This window comes from Vipera berus (genome assembly GCF_964194415.1).
Source record: "Vipera berus genome assembly, chromosome: 3".
Taxonomy (NCBI): domain Eukaryota; kingdom Metazoa; phylum Chordata; class Lepidosauria; order Squamata; family Viperidae; genus Vipera; species Vipera berus.
The window spans coordinates 40161295-40180749 of record NC_138204.1 but is presented as its reverse complement, the minus strand read 5'-3'; positions in this window follow the sequence as shown (position 1 = coordinate 40180749).

The window sequence follows — 19455 nt, the reverse complement described above, 5'->3', positions numbered from 1 at the left end:
TTATATTTCTTTTTAAAAAGAGTTCTACCATTCTGGATTCTTGGTCCCAAAGTACAATGGATTTATACAGTGCTTCAGAGAAATATTTTCAGAGCTATTTGATTGGTATTATGCTGATCATGACCAGATCTGTATTTAAAAATTAAATAAAAGTGATCTCAGAGTAATCTGATTTATCCATGCTATTTGGAATTTTATATGATTATAAAGTGATTAAGTGTAATCTTAACTACAGGAGTTATGTAACAAAGCTTTTTCATGTCGCTAGGTCTAGGAATTTCATTTGGGTTTGGTACATGAGTATGACTGTGCTAAGCAGTAATATTGAGGGACAACTATACAGGTGAGATTATGGAAGTAATGTGAGGAAAGATTTTTTGTTTTTGAGGAAGTCCTTTGCCATGCAAACTTCATAGTTGTCAAGATTTCAAGGGAATGAGTTTTATCTTACCAAGGTGTTTTGCATCATCTTGAAACTTCTCCTTCAGAACTTCCATTAGCTGGAAGATTTATATCATATTGTATGCCTTTTAAAAATTGCGATGTTTCTGATACGAATAAACAAACAGCTGGAGGACACTTACAGTTGATTACTGCAAATGATCAGAAGAGATGTGCACATGTGGATATCAAAACCCTTTTCCATCTATTAAATCCCAGAGAAGGAAATTAGAATGAAGGGCTACTTGCCTTTCAAAGCAAGGGGAACCCTGCTTCACAAAGCATCTTTGAAAAAGCAGCTCATCAGAGGCATAGGACTCCTTTAGAGTTTTGCATGGGGAATTTCTGACTGCTCAACCAAAGATCTGAACTTTGATTGACACTATGGGGAGGAATACTGCATTAAAGACAAAATAATGTCCCTTGCTTTGACAACCTGTCAAATCCTGATAAATGGTTGGACTGGACTAATGAGAAGTGCTGGTTCTATAAATTGTGTGTTATTTTATCATCTGTGAATAATCTATGTAATAAAGACAAGAACTAAATCTGAATATAGAGCTGCCAGGAAAGATACTATATTTTTCTTTTTATCATTTTTACTTTGCTTTTTAGCCTGAAATATCTGATTATAACTCACTAAAACAATTAAAAATTGTCTTTGATCTTATAATTTTAAAGGTAAGGCAGAAAAAGAAAAAAGTCAGAGATCAGTTAGAGTGCCAGCAGTTTCAGGTTGGCCAAATTAATTTCTCAGTGCATTAATGGAAAACCCCTCTTTCTGTACATTGCAGCAGGAGGATTGAGCTGAAGGAGAGCCAGCAGGTTAGATGGGTTATTTATTTATCTGAAATGAAATATTTATAAATGGCTTACCTTGTCCAGAACTTCCAGGTGATTTATCACTCAGAAGTATTTTACATACAATATAATACCCAATAATATAATAAATTCATAAAAGTATAAACAAGGAGATATAAATAGTGGAACTGTACATCATGAAAGTCGAATACATCATCAGGTGAATAAAGATAATGTCAATGTGCTTTTTCTTTTAGCTGCAGTCTGGCCTTGCATCAGGTATCGACTTTTCCAAGAAGAAAAATTCTCTAGTTGACTTCCTGCATGCAGTAAAGGGATTTCATTCCAACAGATGAACAATTGGGAATCAACAGTTGCAGAATCAGCTTTAAGGATTTATTTGTTTATAAATGAATTGAAGAAATGTGCATTATGTAATATTCCTATTACTTTTACATTACCTACCTTGACAATTTTTTGTACCAGATTTGTCAAAGCATCTGGTGATTATATGATAAATATTTAAGAATAGTTAATGCATATCTCAGGTGACTAGATAAAGAGAACAAATATATATAGATCTGTTCCCGTCTCTCTCTCTCTCTCTCTCTCTCTCTCTCTCTCTCTCTCTCTCTCTCTCTCTCTCTCTCTCTCTCTCTCTCTCTCTCTCTCTCTCTCTCTCTCTCTCTCTCTCTCTCTCTCCCCCCATGTGTATGTGTGTATACTTTATGTGTGCATGAGCATGTATGTATATGTGTCTACATTTTTCTGACAAGCAAATGTTATTAAATGGCATACAGACTTTTAAACAAATTAATAACTTTTTAGTTGGAAAGGGTGATAATGGACCCTCCTGATTTTTATTGAGCTATTTTACTGTAATTATTTATGTATAAATGGGTATATTTTTATGTTAGTATATCTATACAGTTAAGAATTGTATTGAAACTCTAAAAGAGAAATTCCATGGTAGTCTTGCCTTGCTAAAACCTCTGATATTTGATCTGTAAACACAATGTAACACTCATGCAAAAATGTACGTATACACTTGAGAGAAGTATGAGGAAAATATGATCTTCATATCTTTTCACAATATGAGTACTGGTATTATAATATATACGTACTAGAGTCAGTGTCCCTTTGTTTTGTATGGTGTTTTTAAAAAGTCCATTGATAATCTTTGTGAAATTAAGATCTCCAGTGTCTCCATGTGAAGACATCTAAAGTGAAAAAAGTAACGAGATTAGGCGGTGGTGAGACCTCTCCTCAAGAAGCCTGCCTTGGACCCAGCTGTGTTGAATAACTTTCGTCCGGTCTCCAACCTTCGCTTTCTTGCGAAGGTTGTTGAGAGTGTGGTGGCGCATCAGCTCCCTCTGGTTCTGGATGAAGCGGATTATCTAGACCCGCACCAATCGGGTTTCAGGCCCGGGTACAGCACAGAGACGGCATTGGTCGCTCTGGTGAATGATCTCTGGAGGGCTCGGGACAGGGGATATTCCTCTGTCCTAGTCCTATCAGACCTCTCAGCGGCTTTCGATACCATCGACCATGGTATCCTGCTGCGGCGTCTCAGGGGATTGGGAGTGGGAGGCACAGTGGTTCTCCTCCTATCGCCTGGGACGTTCACAGTCGGTGTTGGCAGGGGGGCAGAGGTCGACCTCGAGGCCTCTCGCTTGTGGAGTTCCTCAGGGGTCGGTCCTCTCGCCTCTCCTGTTCAACATCTACATGAAACCGCTGGGTGAGATCATTTGTGGCTTTGGAGTTGGGTATCATCAGTATGCTGATGATACCCAGCTTTTTATTTCGACCCCAAACCACCCCAGTGATGCCCTCGACGTGATGTCCCGTTGCCTGGAGGCGGTTCGGGTGTGGATGGGGAGGAACAAAATTCGACTCAACCCTGACAAGACTGAGTGGTTGTGTGTATCGGCATCTTGGGATATTCAGAATATTCCATCTCTTTCTATGGGGGGTGAGTTATTACCCCCCGTAGATAGGGCTCGCAACTTGGGAGTCCTCCTAGACTCACAGCTTTCTCTAGAAGACCATATAGTAACTGTGACTAGGGGGGGCCTTCACCCAGGTTCGCCTGGTGCGCCAGTTGCGACCCTATCTAGACCGGGATGCCCTGCGTACGGTCACTCATGCGCTCGTGACCTCTCGTTTAGACTACTGCAACACTCTCTACATGGGGCTGCCCTTGAGGACCACTCGGAGGCTCCAACTGGTACAGAATGTAGCCGCGAGAGTTGTGTTGGGAGTCTCCCGATACTCCCATGTTACACCTCTGCTCCGTGAGCTGCATTGGCTCCCAGTTGTCTTCTGGGTGAGATTCAAGGTGCTGGTAATGGTCTTTAAAGCCCTACATGGCATGGGTCTGGAGTACCTTAGGGATCACCTGCGGCCGGCATCAACTTCCCTCCGCCCTGTGCGCTCCCACAGAGAGGGCCTCCTCAGGGTGCCACCAGTCAGAGAATGTCATCTGGTGGCCCCCAGATGGATCTGCAGCTGGCTAACAAACCATACTCAATGAGTAGTCCTCCATGGCACTGCATCCACATGGAGAGACGTAAGCAGTGGGGTACCACAAGGATCCGTCTTAGGCCCAGTACTCTTCAATATCTTCATAAATGACTTAGATGAGGGTATTGAAGGGGAACTCATCAAATTTGCAGATGACACCAAACTGACAGGAATAGCCAAAAGCCTAGAAGACAAACTCAGGATCCAAAAAGACCTTGACAAATTTGAACAAATGGCCCTATTCAACAAAATGAGTGGAGAAAAGCAAAGTCTACATTCAGGCAGGAAGAACCAAAGGTACAAATACAGATTGGGTGAGATCTGGCTGTGAGAGGGACCTTGGAGTCCTATGAGCCAGCAGTGTGCAGAAGCAACCAAAAAAGCTAATACAATCTTGGGTTGTATAAACAGAGGCATAGAATCAAGATCGCACAAAGTATTAGTACCACTTTATAAAGCCCTAGTAAAACCACACCTCAAACACTGCAGTCAATTTTGGTCAACATATCACAAAAAATGTTGAGAGTTTGGAAAAAATTCAGGGAAGAGCTACTAAGATGATCAAAGACTTGGAGACTAAAACATATGAAGGATGGCTACGGGATTTGGGTTTGGCTAGTCTAAAGAAAAAGGGACGCGGTGACTCAGTGGGTTAGGACGCTGAGCTTGTCGATCAGAAGGTCGGCAGTTTGGCGGGTCGAATCCCGAGTGCCGCGTAACAGAGTGAGCGCCTGTTACTCGTCCCAGCTTCTGCCAACCTAGCAGTTCGAAAGCACGTAAAAATGCAAGTAGAAAAATAGGGACCGCTCCGGTGGGAAGGTAACAGTGTTCCGTGCGCCTTTGGTGTCTAGTCATGCCGGCCACATGACCACGGAGATGTCCTCGGACAAGCGCTGGCTCTTCGGCTTTGAAACGGAGATGAGCACCGGCCCCTAGAGTCGGAAACGACTAGCACGCATGTGCGGGGGAACCTTTACCTTTACCTTTACCTTTTAGTCTAAAGAAAAGAAGAAATAGGGGCGACATGATAGCAATGTTCCAGTATCTGAAGGGCTGCCACAAGGCAGAGGGGGCCAGGTTGTTCACCAAAGCCCCACAGGGAAGGATGAGAAACAATGGTTGGAAACTGATCAAAGAGAGAAGCAACCTGGAACTAAGAAGAAACTTCCTGATAGTGACGACAATCAACCAGTGGAACAGCTTACCCCCAGAGATCGTGGGCACTCCATCACTGGAGATTTTCAAGAGGAGACTGGATATTCATCTGTCTGAGACAGTATAGGTTCTCCTGCTTAAGTAGGGGGCTGAACTAGAAGACCTCCAAGGTCCCTTCCAGCTCTATTCTATTCTATTCTATTCTATTCTATTCTATTCTATTCTATTCTATTCTATTCTATTCTATTCTATTCTATTCTATTCTATTCTATTCTATTCTATTCTACTCTACTCTACTCTACTCTACTCTACTCTACTCTACTCTACTCTACTCTACTCTACTCTATTCTATTCTATTCTATTCTATTCTATTCTATTCTATTCTATTCTATTCTATTCTAGTTTATTTAATATTTTAATGCCACAAGCATCATTTATGTATACACATGGCTTCAACTTCAAAAGAGTGATTTTAATTAGTAATAGCAGTAACTGTGAGAGGAATTTTGGAGTCCTATTACTTACTTAAATATGAACCAGCAATATGCGCCAACAGCCAAAAAGGCCAACACAATCCTAGGCTGAATTAACACAGAGAGAAATCAAGATCATGAGAATTATATAGTACAGTAAAAAAAACAACAAAGCAATATTAAAAGGAACTGTTAAAAGAAGTGGGGTAAATTCATTCAGTTATTTATTCTATTTTATTGTTTTTATATATAGCTCAATCACACTAAACAAAGTCATAAAAATAATACAAAAAGCATAATAAACAATAGTCATCCAATAGTTAGGCTATGGGCTCTAAATCCTTTGGAATAAGAGTCTTCAGGCCATTTCTTGCCTTAAGAAAAGCAAGAAAGCAGTATTGAGGCCAATTGTACTTCTTCAAGCAAAATATTCCCAGAGGAGTGGGATTGTTATTTCTGAAAAGGCCTATTGCCCTGACCTCATGGATCTTTCATAGGAATATGGAATTTTCAATACTTACTTTCTGGAGAACTGGACTAGAAAGACAGAATCAAAGACAGAATTTGGTAGCTTTATAGATAGTAGAATCACTCAGCTGGGTATGAATAGAACCATAATAAAATTGTCATTCTTTCCAAACTTTTGCAGGCAGTACAGCATTATATTTTGGTGACAAATGCCACCAAGAAGTATTTTAAGATGAGAGAAGGGGCATTCTCCAACCCAAGTCCCAATGAAGTAGAATGACCAGAGCTGACTTTGTCAATGCCTGGACCTAAACCCCAATTCAGTTAACCACTATTTTTAGGATTCTCTATGGCTGATTTACCACTTTCAACAACTTTCTCACCAAACAGAAAAGAAAGGAGATAGGACCAAAAGGTCAAGTGTAGCAAAAATAAGAAACGCCTTCTTTAGGAGATGATGAATCATTGCCTCTTTCTGATGTGATGGCATAACAACCTCCCTCAGAGAAGCATTAACCATCTCCAAAATCAGTCACTGCATCCTGATGCCTGAAGAAGATAAGTGGGATGTCAATCAAGTGTACAGATGATAGATTCATGCTACAGAGAATCTAATCCACTTTCTCAAGTTCTATAATGTTAATACTTCTTAGTGCACTTTGTTTGGATCTATCTAACTGCTGTAGAAGCTAGATGTAATATGAGCAACCTGCAGAAAACCTACAAAATCATTTGAATTGTCTGAACATTTTCTTGCCTCTTTCATAAGAGTACCTAAGTTACCCTATCCATCATTTGAGAGTTTGTGGATTCAATAAACGGACAAAAACTGAAACTATGCAACTCATATAGTCACTTAATAGGTTCAAATGTGAATTTGTAACAGTGCTGTATAGCTCATACACTCATTTAAATGTGAGTTTAATGTGAGCCTGGTTTTATGCCATTATCATCTTTGACATTTTCTCAGGGAAGGTACCAGTGAGCTATGGGAGACTGGCTCTGCTTGGCCACTCTCTTCCAGTGTCTAGGTTCACTAAATATTCTAGATCTATTATCAACATTGCAAAAGAGCTGCAAGACAAATTGCCAAGATAATCCCCAAGAAATCTTTGCAAATTAAAGAGAATGATCAGATACTGGTTTAATAGCCAGTATTAATAGCTGTTTAATAGCTTCTCTATCTTTGCATAGGTTCGGTGAGGCTAGGATCTGAAAGGTCTGTGGCTATTGTTATCCATTGTTGTTGTTAGTTGCGAAGTCGTGTCCGACCCATCGCGACCCTATGGACAATGTTCCTCCAGGCTTTCCTGTCCTCTACCATCTTCTGGAGTCCATTTAAGCTCACGCCTACTGCTTCAGTAACTCCATCCAGCCACCTCATTCTCTGTCGTCCCCTTCTTCTATTGCCCTCAATCTTTCCCAGCATTAGGCTCTTCTCCAGTGAGTCCTTCCTCCTCATTAGGTGGCCAAAGTATTTGAGTTTTAGCTTCAGGATCTGGCCTTCTAAAGAGCAGTCAGGGTTGATCTCCTCTAGGACTGACCGGTTTGATCGCCTTGCAGTCCAAGGGACTCGCAGGAGTCTTCTATTGTTATCCATATCCAGATTAAATATTATCTACTATGAAGTACAGAGTAGATGAAGCTTGCAACTTCCTGTTGAACCAAAGCTACTATTGCTATGCTAAACTGTGCAGTTGTCATGGGAGTCGCAAGTCAGCCTAAAATATTTTCCTAGGGTATGAAGGTTTAAATCACACATACACAAGTGTCATATACACCAACACCATCTCCCAAGATAAGGCCCAAGAGTTCATACTGGGCAGTATATCACACTAGTCACCTCTGGGCCAGTGTTACTGATTACTACATTGCTGCCATGGAAGACCTTAGCATCCCTTCTATCTTTGCTGTGGGAAGATACAGTACATTCTCTATGTGTCTATGAATACACAGTTCATTAACCTAGTAGCATATTCTTCATTAAGCTAAAAACAAGTGTATAGTTGCAAACAATTCATAATTTTTAGATGGGATTTAACAAATTCCTAAGTAAAAGTTCAGCAGAGAATTAATTGCAATATACTAATCAGAAAAGAAAAATCCAGTGCCAGTTAAATGTATTTATTCAGTTCTGAAGGCTAGAAGCATAAATAATTTCCAAAAGTAAGGTACCATTGTCTCATGCTGCAAAACCTTGGTGCTTTGCAAGCAGGTTTCTATTGATTTATGAAAGTCTTTACTAAAACAAACACTTTCATTCCTCATTTCACACTTGCAGGTCTGAAATCAGAGAGGTAATTATGTAGAATTTTAATAGAATGAATTAAATCTTGTGGTTTCTCCTGAACCTAGGAAGAAAGAAATGGCACATCTGAAGTACAATATGCTAACTGAAAAGCCTTTTCTTTGTACAGTCAGGCATTTGATCTGACCAGGCTTTGAATTTATTTTACCTTGATTTTCCTGATTGCGTTTGATTTCCTTTTAGTTGCAATATTTTAAAAGATGCTACATGTATTAATCATTACAGTGTTTTGGTGAAAAATAAAATTAGAAGATGTGCACCCAGAAAATATATAAATCAACAAACCAATCTGTCAGTATGTAAATATGTAATGGAATATATAAATATAAACATACAGTATTTACAAATACGTAGTGGAAACAAATATGTGGTCAAAGTGAATTATTTTCATGCACATAAAAAACAATCGAAATATCACTCTTGGCTTTCATTTTGAAAAACACTGAGCCTGCTTTTCTATTTTTTTTTATTATCTACGATGTGACATTCTGTGAAACTGAATGATCAATTATTTGCCTTAAGTTATCAAATAAATGATAAAAAATAAAGTCTGGAAGCCTATTTTTCTAATGCAAAGGATTTAAAATTGGAAAATTTGATTTACTATAAGATCTAATGATTATGAAATAAAGTAGAAGTAACTCAAAAAAGTGAAACACTGAATAATAGATTTACCTGTAGAACAATCTATTTTGTTGTATTTTTAATAAAAGAAAGATTATTGTGAAGGTTAACCATGTCTTAAAGGAAAATGGTGCAGCACATAAAAAAAATACAGTTTGTATTTTACTGGTTTGGCGATAAAAATCCTTATTAGTCAACAGCCATCTTATTTAGCCCTGAAGAGCAAACATGTTGTAATTAATGTTGCATAACTTTTTTTAAGAATAACAATAACTTTGAAGTGACATTATAATAGGCTCCCAGAAGACCTGATATCAAGAAATAAAAAAGAGAGCACAGTTGAGGAATTAAAGACTATGAATATTTTATTCACAAAACTGGTCTGCAATAATGTCTAACAGTCTCTAACGAAACAGTCATTATGCCTTTAAATATTAAGTGATGGTTTTTAGAGTATTATCTTTTCAACCCCTCCCTCCAACTAAATATGATCCATTCAGGACTCCAAACTCACTTTTTCTTTCAAATGCCATGATTCTAGGTAGTGGAAATGGGGAACCATCTTTCACCATAATGGTTTCTTCATGGATTCAACAGACCTCTGCTCCTCACATATCCCATTCACATTGCCTTACAGAAAGAAGATATATATTCATCCCCTGAAGAATGTTATATTACCTACGAAATATAACATTCTTCAGGTGCTACAGAAATATTTTTATGTAATCTTTATCATTCTAAATAAAGTAGAACCAAGAAATCAGAATTTTGATCACTCCAGGATACTTTTATTTATTTATTATTTTATTAATTTTTCATATTCCTGAACCATCCATCTCCCTCAAAGAGGATGCTTATTTTTTATTCCCTATGTTGGATTAATGAATTCCTTTTAATATTGCTATCCCTTTTGGCCAGTACTTTGGGTCAGAAGATTACTACTGATCAACTGTCCTGAATTCTTCTAAGGACAGCACATGCCTGAAGAATTAAGGACTTAGCAGAAGTAGTTAAGGGGAGGGACAACTTTATACTATAATTCAGTACAATTTGAACAGTAAACATTAAAGTTTGTGACCTGCCTGCTTATGCATTAATTATAGAGAAATTATTTGAAACCATAATTGTAAAATGTAGCAGGTTTATGATGGTTTCTACTTACATATTACCAAATTATGAAAGATTTGTGCATCCATAATGAATGTCTTTAGTCTAAGGTCCTCTGAAATACAACAAGAACAGCAGCAACGGAGAAAAATAAATACTTGCCTGAATGATCTACAACTCAGACTTCAATTTCCTTTATATTTTAATACCTCTGATTGTGTCACACAAATTTTGGAAGCAACCATTGTAGACTGTACAATCTGACCTGCTTCATGTGACATTTCACAGTTCCAGGGTAATCATCTTACAATAAAAGTCATACAGCCAAATTGGCAATCCCTTTGCAGATCCTTCTTTAACTCAGTATGTGTTGGTATCAAATACAACCTTATGGCTTTTGTGTATTTAGACCTCCTATTGGTTTTCATGAACCTGAGGTAGCCAACTTCTTACTTTGCTTCATTTTGTTGTGAGAGAGCACATAAAAAATAACTCTATGCATGCATAGAATCTGATATATAAGAAAAAGAATTTCAGGTACTAACATTGCAGAACCCAAACATTGGTTGTGGAATCTTCTTGGAACTGCTGCAAGGGCTGTGTAAATGGCCTTCTTTATCCCCCTTTCAAACCAGATTCTCCCTATCTGAAATGTGGACCTCTGCATCTTGTCCTGCTGGTTTTGAGGCATTTATGTTAACATTGAGTTAACAGAGGGGGAAGAATAAGACACCACCTGTCTCTGGTCTACAATGCAGCCCTTGCAGCAGTTCCAAGAAGATTCCACAAACAATTGCACTCTGAATAAGGTGACCCTGAGGGCAAAGATAAACTCCCAAGTGGTCTCAAGAGTACTCAGGGAGAGTACTAATGACCAGATGACTGCAAAGAAATGTAATCCTTCCATTTTTCCCCCCTCCCCCCAATCTGGTCAGAACCTATCCTTCCATGCCCCTCACCATCACAACTCATGAAGCTTCTTGGATGAGAAGCAAAACCTTTTGTTTTTCTTCCTCAAGGAAAAAAACAGTCCAGTTGCCTTTTGAAAAAGCACCTTTGAGACAACTGCGACCTGGATGACTAAGAATCTCCACATATGCATAAGAAGACATACTTTATATTGACTCTGTTGTTTGTGATTTCCAATGGAATTTTCTTTAGACACTATTTCATTTCAACCTACTGAGAGCGTGTTTCTGAGCAAAATCTCTCTGCAGTTTGTGCTCATTCCATAGTTACTGCCAATGTGAAGGAGAGAGTAGCTATTGTTAATGAGATCCTTTGTGGCCAGTTCACCCTGGGAGTATTCAAGAATCCTGCATAATGCATCAAGCTACTAGATCAATACATCATAATAAGAGGATGCAATCTACCCAGCTGGTTTAGGCCAGAGAATGAAACTTCCATTTCTGATCTTTACAGGCATAGGAAACTGATCCTGAAATTGTTCTTTCTGTGCTTAGAATGGTTTAGCATTTTCTCCTATGGTGGCTAATGGCTTAACGTTCTCCTATGTAGATGAGTTGTACATCAATTATTATCAATCCCATTGGTGTAGTAAAAGAAATTGTAAACATTAAGCACTACTCCCTTTAATTTAGCATACATTACACATATTTATATTAGACTTATCCTAATCCCCTACCAGGAAGTTCCAGAAACTTAGGCTATAAGAAATTAAAAAGCAAGCAAACACCCAAACAAACATCCCAGAAAAAGTCAACTCTTCTGTACAATTGCCAAGAAAAAAGAGTACCCATAAAATCACTAGAATTTAAGCATAACTTTATTTTTATTTCCCCAACTCACCTGCATAATTTTAATCCAAAATCTTGATCCTATGGAATTACTGATAATCAGATAAATGAAAATATATCCCTACGTGCTGTAAACTTTGCTTGCTATAAGTTATATAGACTTTGCTTAATCTCCCATTACTATAAACAGGAGAATGAATCCAATAGGAAATTTGAAAACCAAGGATTGTATTTTATGTGCCTGAGGGTAACTGGGCAAAATGAATTAAGTAACCAGTCCTATGGACTTTTATTAACAGTATCAGCTATTACCAGACATCTACCAGGAGAGTTTGATTATTGGAATGAAACAGATAATATCGTAAACTTCCAAAAAGGGTGGCTACTCCAGGATTTATTTTAGGCAACTACTTATGGGGATGGTAATACATTTTCATAAAATACTCCAGCATTTTCTCACATTAGCATCCCAGAGGGATGCAAAGATATAAACATGTGTATGAATTATATTATAGTATGAGAATTTTGTTGGACTCCTTTAGCCATAATACATAACACTAGATGCTAATTTCTGTTTTGGATCATAGAGATAGTTGGGTGATAGATGAGATAAAAATTGAGGAGAAGAATATATATGAGAATAAATACATCTTTGATTTGAGACTGAACTATTATGCTAGTTCGTGAATAAATAGAATATCACAGAATGCTTAGAAAGCTGTGGCTTATATAGCAGTTGTCTTTTAATTAGTTGACAAGAAAAAGGAAATGTGGAACAAAGGAAAGCAGACCCCAGCAATGGATGTCTTTTCTTATCAGTATAAAGAAAATTACAGACACTTTTAATATCCAGCAGAGACAGTCTTTTTTCCAAATTTCACAAATGGTCAGATATGCTGAGAAAACTACAGCTAAATTAATAGGAGAATCGTCAAGCAAGTTGTCCCTGGTTAATGGACAAAGAGTAGAATAAATAACATAGAAATAAGGAATACATTGATAGATTCGTTTTAACTTCATACTTCACTAGGATAATGAATTTAACTACAGCTGAAAAGAAGAAAGTGTGGATAATTGAAATGGCAATGCCAGGGGATAAAAGGAACAGAAGATAAAAGATTGGAGAATACCTTGAAGAAAATCACAAAGAATCAAGATCTGAAAACTGAAGTTGAAAAATTATGGCATAAACTGGTTGTGATGGTCCCAGTGGTTATCAAAAAATCTTGGCTGACACTTAGAAAATCTGCACTTTCCATGTGTCAGTTACAAAAGGGCACAGTACTTGGATCTGCACATATATTATGCCTATCCATTACAACTGCCGACCCACGGGCCGGATGTATCATACTGAAACTGCACCTGGTCCATTGCCGGCAATGGGGAAAAAGTCGCAATATGTCGCACAATGTCACGTGACATCATGAATTTGACATGACTGCATTATAACATCCTAGGTTCTTGGGAAGAACTCAATGCATATGAGGGCCAACCAGCTAAAGTACTGACAGCTGAGACTTCACATTGTTTCCCATATAATAATAATGGAATCATATCAAACAGAAGAGCAACATTCTTTGCCACAATTTGTCCATTAATCTACTTAAAGTATTGTTGACCCAGAATTAGGGGACAGTATAGGAAATATAGAAGGGACGCGGTGGCTCAGTGGGTTAGGATGCTGAGCTTGTCGATCAGATGATCGGCAGTTTGGCGGGTTGAATCCTGAGTGCCGCATAACAGAGTGAGCGCCTGTTACTCATCCCAGCGTCTGCCAACCTAGCAGTTCGAAAGCATGTAAAAATGCAAGTAGAAAAATAGGGACCACAACGGTGGGAAGGTAACAGCGTTCCATGCACCTCTGGCATCTAGTCATGCCAGCCACATGACCACAGAGACGTCCTCAGACAAGCACTGGCTCTTCGGCTTTGAAACAGAGCTGAGCACCGGCCCCTAGAGTTGGAAATGACTAGCATGCATGTGCGGGGGAACCTTTACCTTTACCTATAGGAAATATAAGAAAGGCTGAGTGCCAAAGAATTGAAGCCTTTGAACTATGGTGCTGGAGAAGACTCCTGTGAGTCCCTTGGACTGCAAGGCGATCAAACCAGTCAGTCCTAGAGGAGATCAACCCTGACTGCTCTTTAGAAGGCCAGATCCTGAAGCTAAAACTCAAATACTTTGGCCACCTAATGAGAAGGAAGGACTCACTGGAGAAGAGCCTAATGCTGGGAAAGATTGAGGGCAATAGAAGAAGGGGACGACAGAGAATGAGGTGGCTGGATGGAGTCACTGAAGCAGTAGGCGTGAGCTTAAATGGACTCCAGAAGATGGTAGAGGACAGGAAGGCCTGGTGGAACGTTGTCCATAGGTTCGCGATGGGTCGGACACGACTTCGCAACTAACAACAACAACAACATAGGAAATATCAATTGTGAATGTGCAGATGGCCCTACTGTCTTGCAAAGTCCTGGATGCAAGGTCATGAAAGGCCAGCAAGGAAAATACTCAATGTCCTAATCCACCCAAGAACATACTATATCTTTAGGGAAACACCCAAAAGGGAACATGTTTGTTACTCCTGCTCTCTTATCTACAGTATGCCAGACTTACTGGGTGAAATCTTTATCATATGCATGTCAGCTTTGTAAAACTTGAAGGCAACTTCTGGTTTCCTGTATTTTTTACAACCAAAACCTCAGAACCTGCATATCAGTATTTCTGAGATTTGGAACTAACAGAGATTACTGAGGTAACAAGGATGACAGCATTCCATGGTTTCCAGATATGAGTACATGTGTGGCTAGAGTGTGTGCACACAAATCAGAGAGCTGCTACAAAAATGCATTAGAGGAATTTGAAGGAAGTTCTTCATCCAGATTACAATCTTTGAGACACAGATTGAATTTAGGGGGGAAAAACTTTGTTTTGTTTTGTTTTTGTTTTTAAAAAACAAAGCTGTTCCTCCAAGTCTCTCTCTCCGCCCTTACCTTCTTCTTGCTATTACTATATAGAAAATATCTCCTCTTCCCCCACCCCTTCCTATTCATAAACACTGGATGGGCTTGCTAGAAGATGAATTTTGTCCATGAATGATGGATTTTTGTTTATTTTCCCAAGAGTTGATAAGGAAGCCCAGTAGAAAGCTCTGGTGGATCTAGACAGTGATTGATGCATGGAAAGCATTGATAGACCCTCACCATCTTCCGACTACTGACAATACCACCTCCACTGAAAAAGGATATTGTTGGGATGGAAAACGAGTGAAATATATTCTCAAACAAGGAAAGGCTAAAGCATTTACCGGTAAGTAGTTTGAAGAGAATATTGCACAAGTTCGGTAAGTACTGTGGTGGATTGAACAGCATTAAGGGAAATATAAAGCAGAATGCTTTGTTCATTATAGTATGAGAAAAATTCTAGGTTTATATTTGAGCAGCTTGTGAGGATCTCAATAAAATGGCTTGCTATGCTTCCAAGGGGTTAGATTTCCATGTGTCATTTTTAATAAAACCTGTTTATTCTCCTATTTCATGTTTATTTAATACTTATCAAAGAACAAACTGGAAGCTTAAATACTGAGGTTGCCTTTTGACATATGGAAACTCAGGAACTGGGGAACATGGAGAGGGGAGCAAATATAAATATATGATGCTATGGTAAGAAAAAAGCAAAAGCAAAATAACAATAACAACCCTCCCTTTTCTGGCAAAGAAAATAAAAAGCCTCTTCAAACAATGGTCATCATAAATTACAGGACTAATACATGTACCAGATACATGTTGAGTTTAAACTGCATGTATATAAGTTGCCATGTAAATTAGTATCACTGAAGGGATATGATTTAGATTTAGAGAAAGGAGTCATAAATGTTTACTGGTTATGCATATTTATGACGCTTGTGTTTTTATGCAATAGATAAATCCAGTGAAACATTAGTATCTCGTTGGGCTTTTTGCAATTCAGAGTATTAATCTCTGTGATGACCATGGCAATGTTCTTTCATGTCCTTGACAGAGGAAAAATAATTAAAGGCTGCCAAGGCCTTTTGTGCCATGGTACTGCTAAAACGTTGGCGGAATGGAGTGAAATTTATTCTGGGATAAATAATCTTTACACTGCTTAACAATTATTGGATTATATTTTAATGTCTAAGAAATTACTTTAAGGACTTGGTATTAAATAGATACCTGAACTTTGCAGGGGGAGGGCTTCCATCATGGATGTTAATGCCTTATCATTTTAACAACATTGGAGCTTAGAAAAGACCTTATCTGTTTTATCATAGCAAATCAACAAAAAAGAAAACCTTTGATTTACATTCCTAGTTAATGAAAAGAAGTTTAGATTTTGCAACTTGATCAGTATTACCACAGAGTTAGGAGTGCCATGGCTCATGTAGGTAGGACACTGGAGTGACTATTGGCAGGTCCACCTTTTAGTCCCAGTTGCTGCCGTGGTGAGATGGGGTGAGATCCCTTCATATGTTCCAGCTCCTGCCAACCGAGCAGTTTGAAAGTGGGCAACCAGGAGTAGATATAAGGGTACCACTTTGGTAGGGCAACTTAATGGGGACATGAAGGGAACCCCCAACTGGGCATCTCCCAGGCAGTAGTGATGTCACCATTCAATTCCTTCAAACCCAGATGCATTTTAGCATTCCCATGACAGTACTACTACATGACAGTAGTAGTAGTACTGTGTTTCATAGTTTCATAGAACAGTACATTATTAATGGAGATAAAGCACCAGTGTGCAGAATTTTAAGGACTTTATTATTGGAAAATATCCTCTTGTGATCGTGTGATTTATCAATATGGAGTACATTCATACATTTCAGCAATATTAGCTTTGGCAAAGACTTCAGCTAAGTTCTCCCTCAAAGTCATTTTGCAAAACAGACTCCCTTTTCCTTCTAAAAGCAAGTGAAGTGGCCTCCTCCAGCAATTCTGCTAGCCAGAAGAGGGCTCAGCATGTTGTGAGTACAAGTCAAAATTGCAATTCCATACAAAATACCTCATTTAAACAAGCTGTATCACATCTTTACCTTAATGGAAAGAATTGCATTGTTTCCTAGCCACATCACACAGACTTAATATTCCAGTCTGTAGTAGATACCAGTAACTGGGGGTTTAGAATGTGTCTCCCTCTTTTGTAGTATTGGTACTGCATAGTACAGTGTCATACTGTGTCTTGCTCAAAAAGCAATATGCTATTGGCACTTTTTATAAATGCAAGCAGACTTATACATAGACCCACTGATTATTAAACTGATTTTAATTAATCTCACCACAGATAGCTGAGATTAGGAAGGAAGAAAGGTGATGACAGTAGAAATCTATTAAATTTATCTCCAGGCAGAATTCTGCCACAGATTTACAGTTCTATAAGTGTCAGAATTGCTCTGTAGAGACATATCATACAATTGAATGGAATTATCAGATACTATAAAGTGTTCCTGAAATGTGGTTCTCTCAAATCAAAATCTGTCCAGTTTTTCGGAGATAGAGTTGGGAGATGTTCCTTTCATCTCTAATGTAAAGAAAGATGCAGTCAAGAAGAGACCTAACAGCTAGACCCTATGACTGCTTGTTGCTCAGGAAAGGAACAAGAAATAATCTGTAAAATCTGAGAAGTAAGCAAGGTTTATATTACCAGTGAAATATGGTTAGAATGGGAGAATTTACTCTTAAATTAATGTATTTAATAAGCCAGAATGGGTCTTTGCAGCAGAATAGGATAAAGATAAATAGTAATTTAATAGGATCCAATAATTCTGTCCTTGAATCCACAAATCCTAAAATCTTTAATGCCTTGTAGCTTTTTCAAAGTTTTGCCTCCAAACTGCAATATTAAAGCATTATAATTTATTTATTTAATTTATATAGTTATCCATCTCAGTCATGTGTGTGTGTGTGTGTGTGTGTATTAACAAACGAAGCGAACACTGGGATAGAATAAGAAAAACTAAAAGAGATTTTATTGCTAAAAGATCAAGCTTTCGTTGGCTAACTGCCAATGTCATCAGGATGGAAACGCTGGGGTGGGGAGATCGCGTTTATACTGTTGGTGTCTGCACTCTGCTCATGGAGCGCATCACTGATCTGTTTGTTGAGTTCGGCTGTATTTCTTTGAGTTGTCGCGCATCCGTTTTTGGGGGATGTAGTTGTCTCTGGGTATCTGTTGTCAAAAGTGAATTGCTGATAGTTCCATATGTTGTAGCCATAGCTCTAGTCATTGCCCGTGTTCTCATACCAGAGGTTCTAAATGGTTGTTGCTCTTCTTCCCTGTGTTCTACATTGCAGGGTGGTTGTGTGTTGGTGTAATCTTGATTTTAATACAATGAGGTGCTCTGTGAATGCTTGTGCTGTTTGCCTTCATATCGCACACGTCGTTCCTCTTCCCAATTCCTTAGTGCCTGGTACGCAGGGGGGAGGTCTCTGTGCCAGTTGATAGAGGAGTGGTTTGAAAACCAAGCTTCCTTAAACAAGCGGCCACCTTTAGTGTTGTCACTGGCAATTGCCTCGGTCCCTGTTAGATTAAAGATGTGGTTATGTGTACCCATGTGTGCCCACACTTGTGAATGTTGTTCTTGCCTTCTAATAGCGAGCTTGTGTTCATGCACCCTAGTTCTCAGTCATTTTGCCATCTCCCCAATGTAATTGCAATTGCAATTTTGGCATGACATCTTATACATGTTACAACATGTTAATTTTAACATGCCTGGGATTCGCATTTTTAATCTTATCAAGGAATATATATATATCTCAGAAGGGTATGACTGACTGATGAAGACTAATGAGTCAGAAATGCATATCAGCCTCCCTAAATTCTTTGTTAGTAATTTACACAAATATATGAACTGTCCGGTGTGACTACAGCCTGTTCGATGGCCTTTGAGATAAGGCTGAAAACAGGAAATAAAGATTTGCCCCATGTTTGGGGCCTAGCAAGGTAATCTAAGAGTTAACATATGACACATATTTCTCCCCTTGCAAAAAGCTAACAAAGCGAGAGAGAACCTGTGGCTCAAGAAGTAAAAACACTGCCTAACGTGCAAGCAGCCCAGGTTCGAATCTCAGAAGGGTATGACTGACTGATGAAGACTAATGAGTCAGAAATGCATATCAGCCTCCCTAAATTCTTTGTTAGTAATTTACACAAATATATGAACTGTCCGGTGTGACTACAGCCTGTTCGATGGCCTTTGAGATAAGGCTGAAAACAGGAAATAAAGATTTGCCCCATGTTTGGGGCCTAGCAAGGTAATCTAAGAGTTAACATATGACATATATATATATATATATATATAACATTATATAAAAACATATATATATACATATAATGTTTTTGTAGATTTTCACAGGTACAGGTATGTAGGTCTTGGCATATTCGGATCTTTTCCCATGTAAGATTGAGAGTGTCTTGGCGACGTTTCGACAAGGTCCCACTCGTCATCTTCAGGCTGGTGTCTTCAGCTTCGTGCTTGTGCGAACAAAGCGTGATCGGAGCTGCCGTCTCTCTATAAATATTGGTGTGTTTGAATATTAGTAGCTTGAGTTGGTAGCTGGGCTGTTGGTTTGATCTCCGTCTTGGTAATTAGGTGGCAAACATTTTGTCTCCATTCGGGGGGACATCTTCAGTGCGCTTTGAATTGTGTTTAGTTTGTTTGGAATGTTGCTTCCAGTATTTCAGTTGAAGTAGCTCTCTTGCTCTCAGTGATTGGTGGCGTGGTCAATGTCAATGTGTCTGTTCTCTGGTTGGTGGAGAATCAGGCTTCGAGGAATTCTCTCTCTTT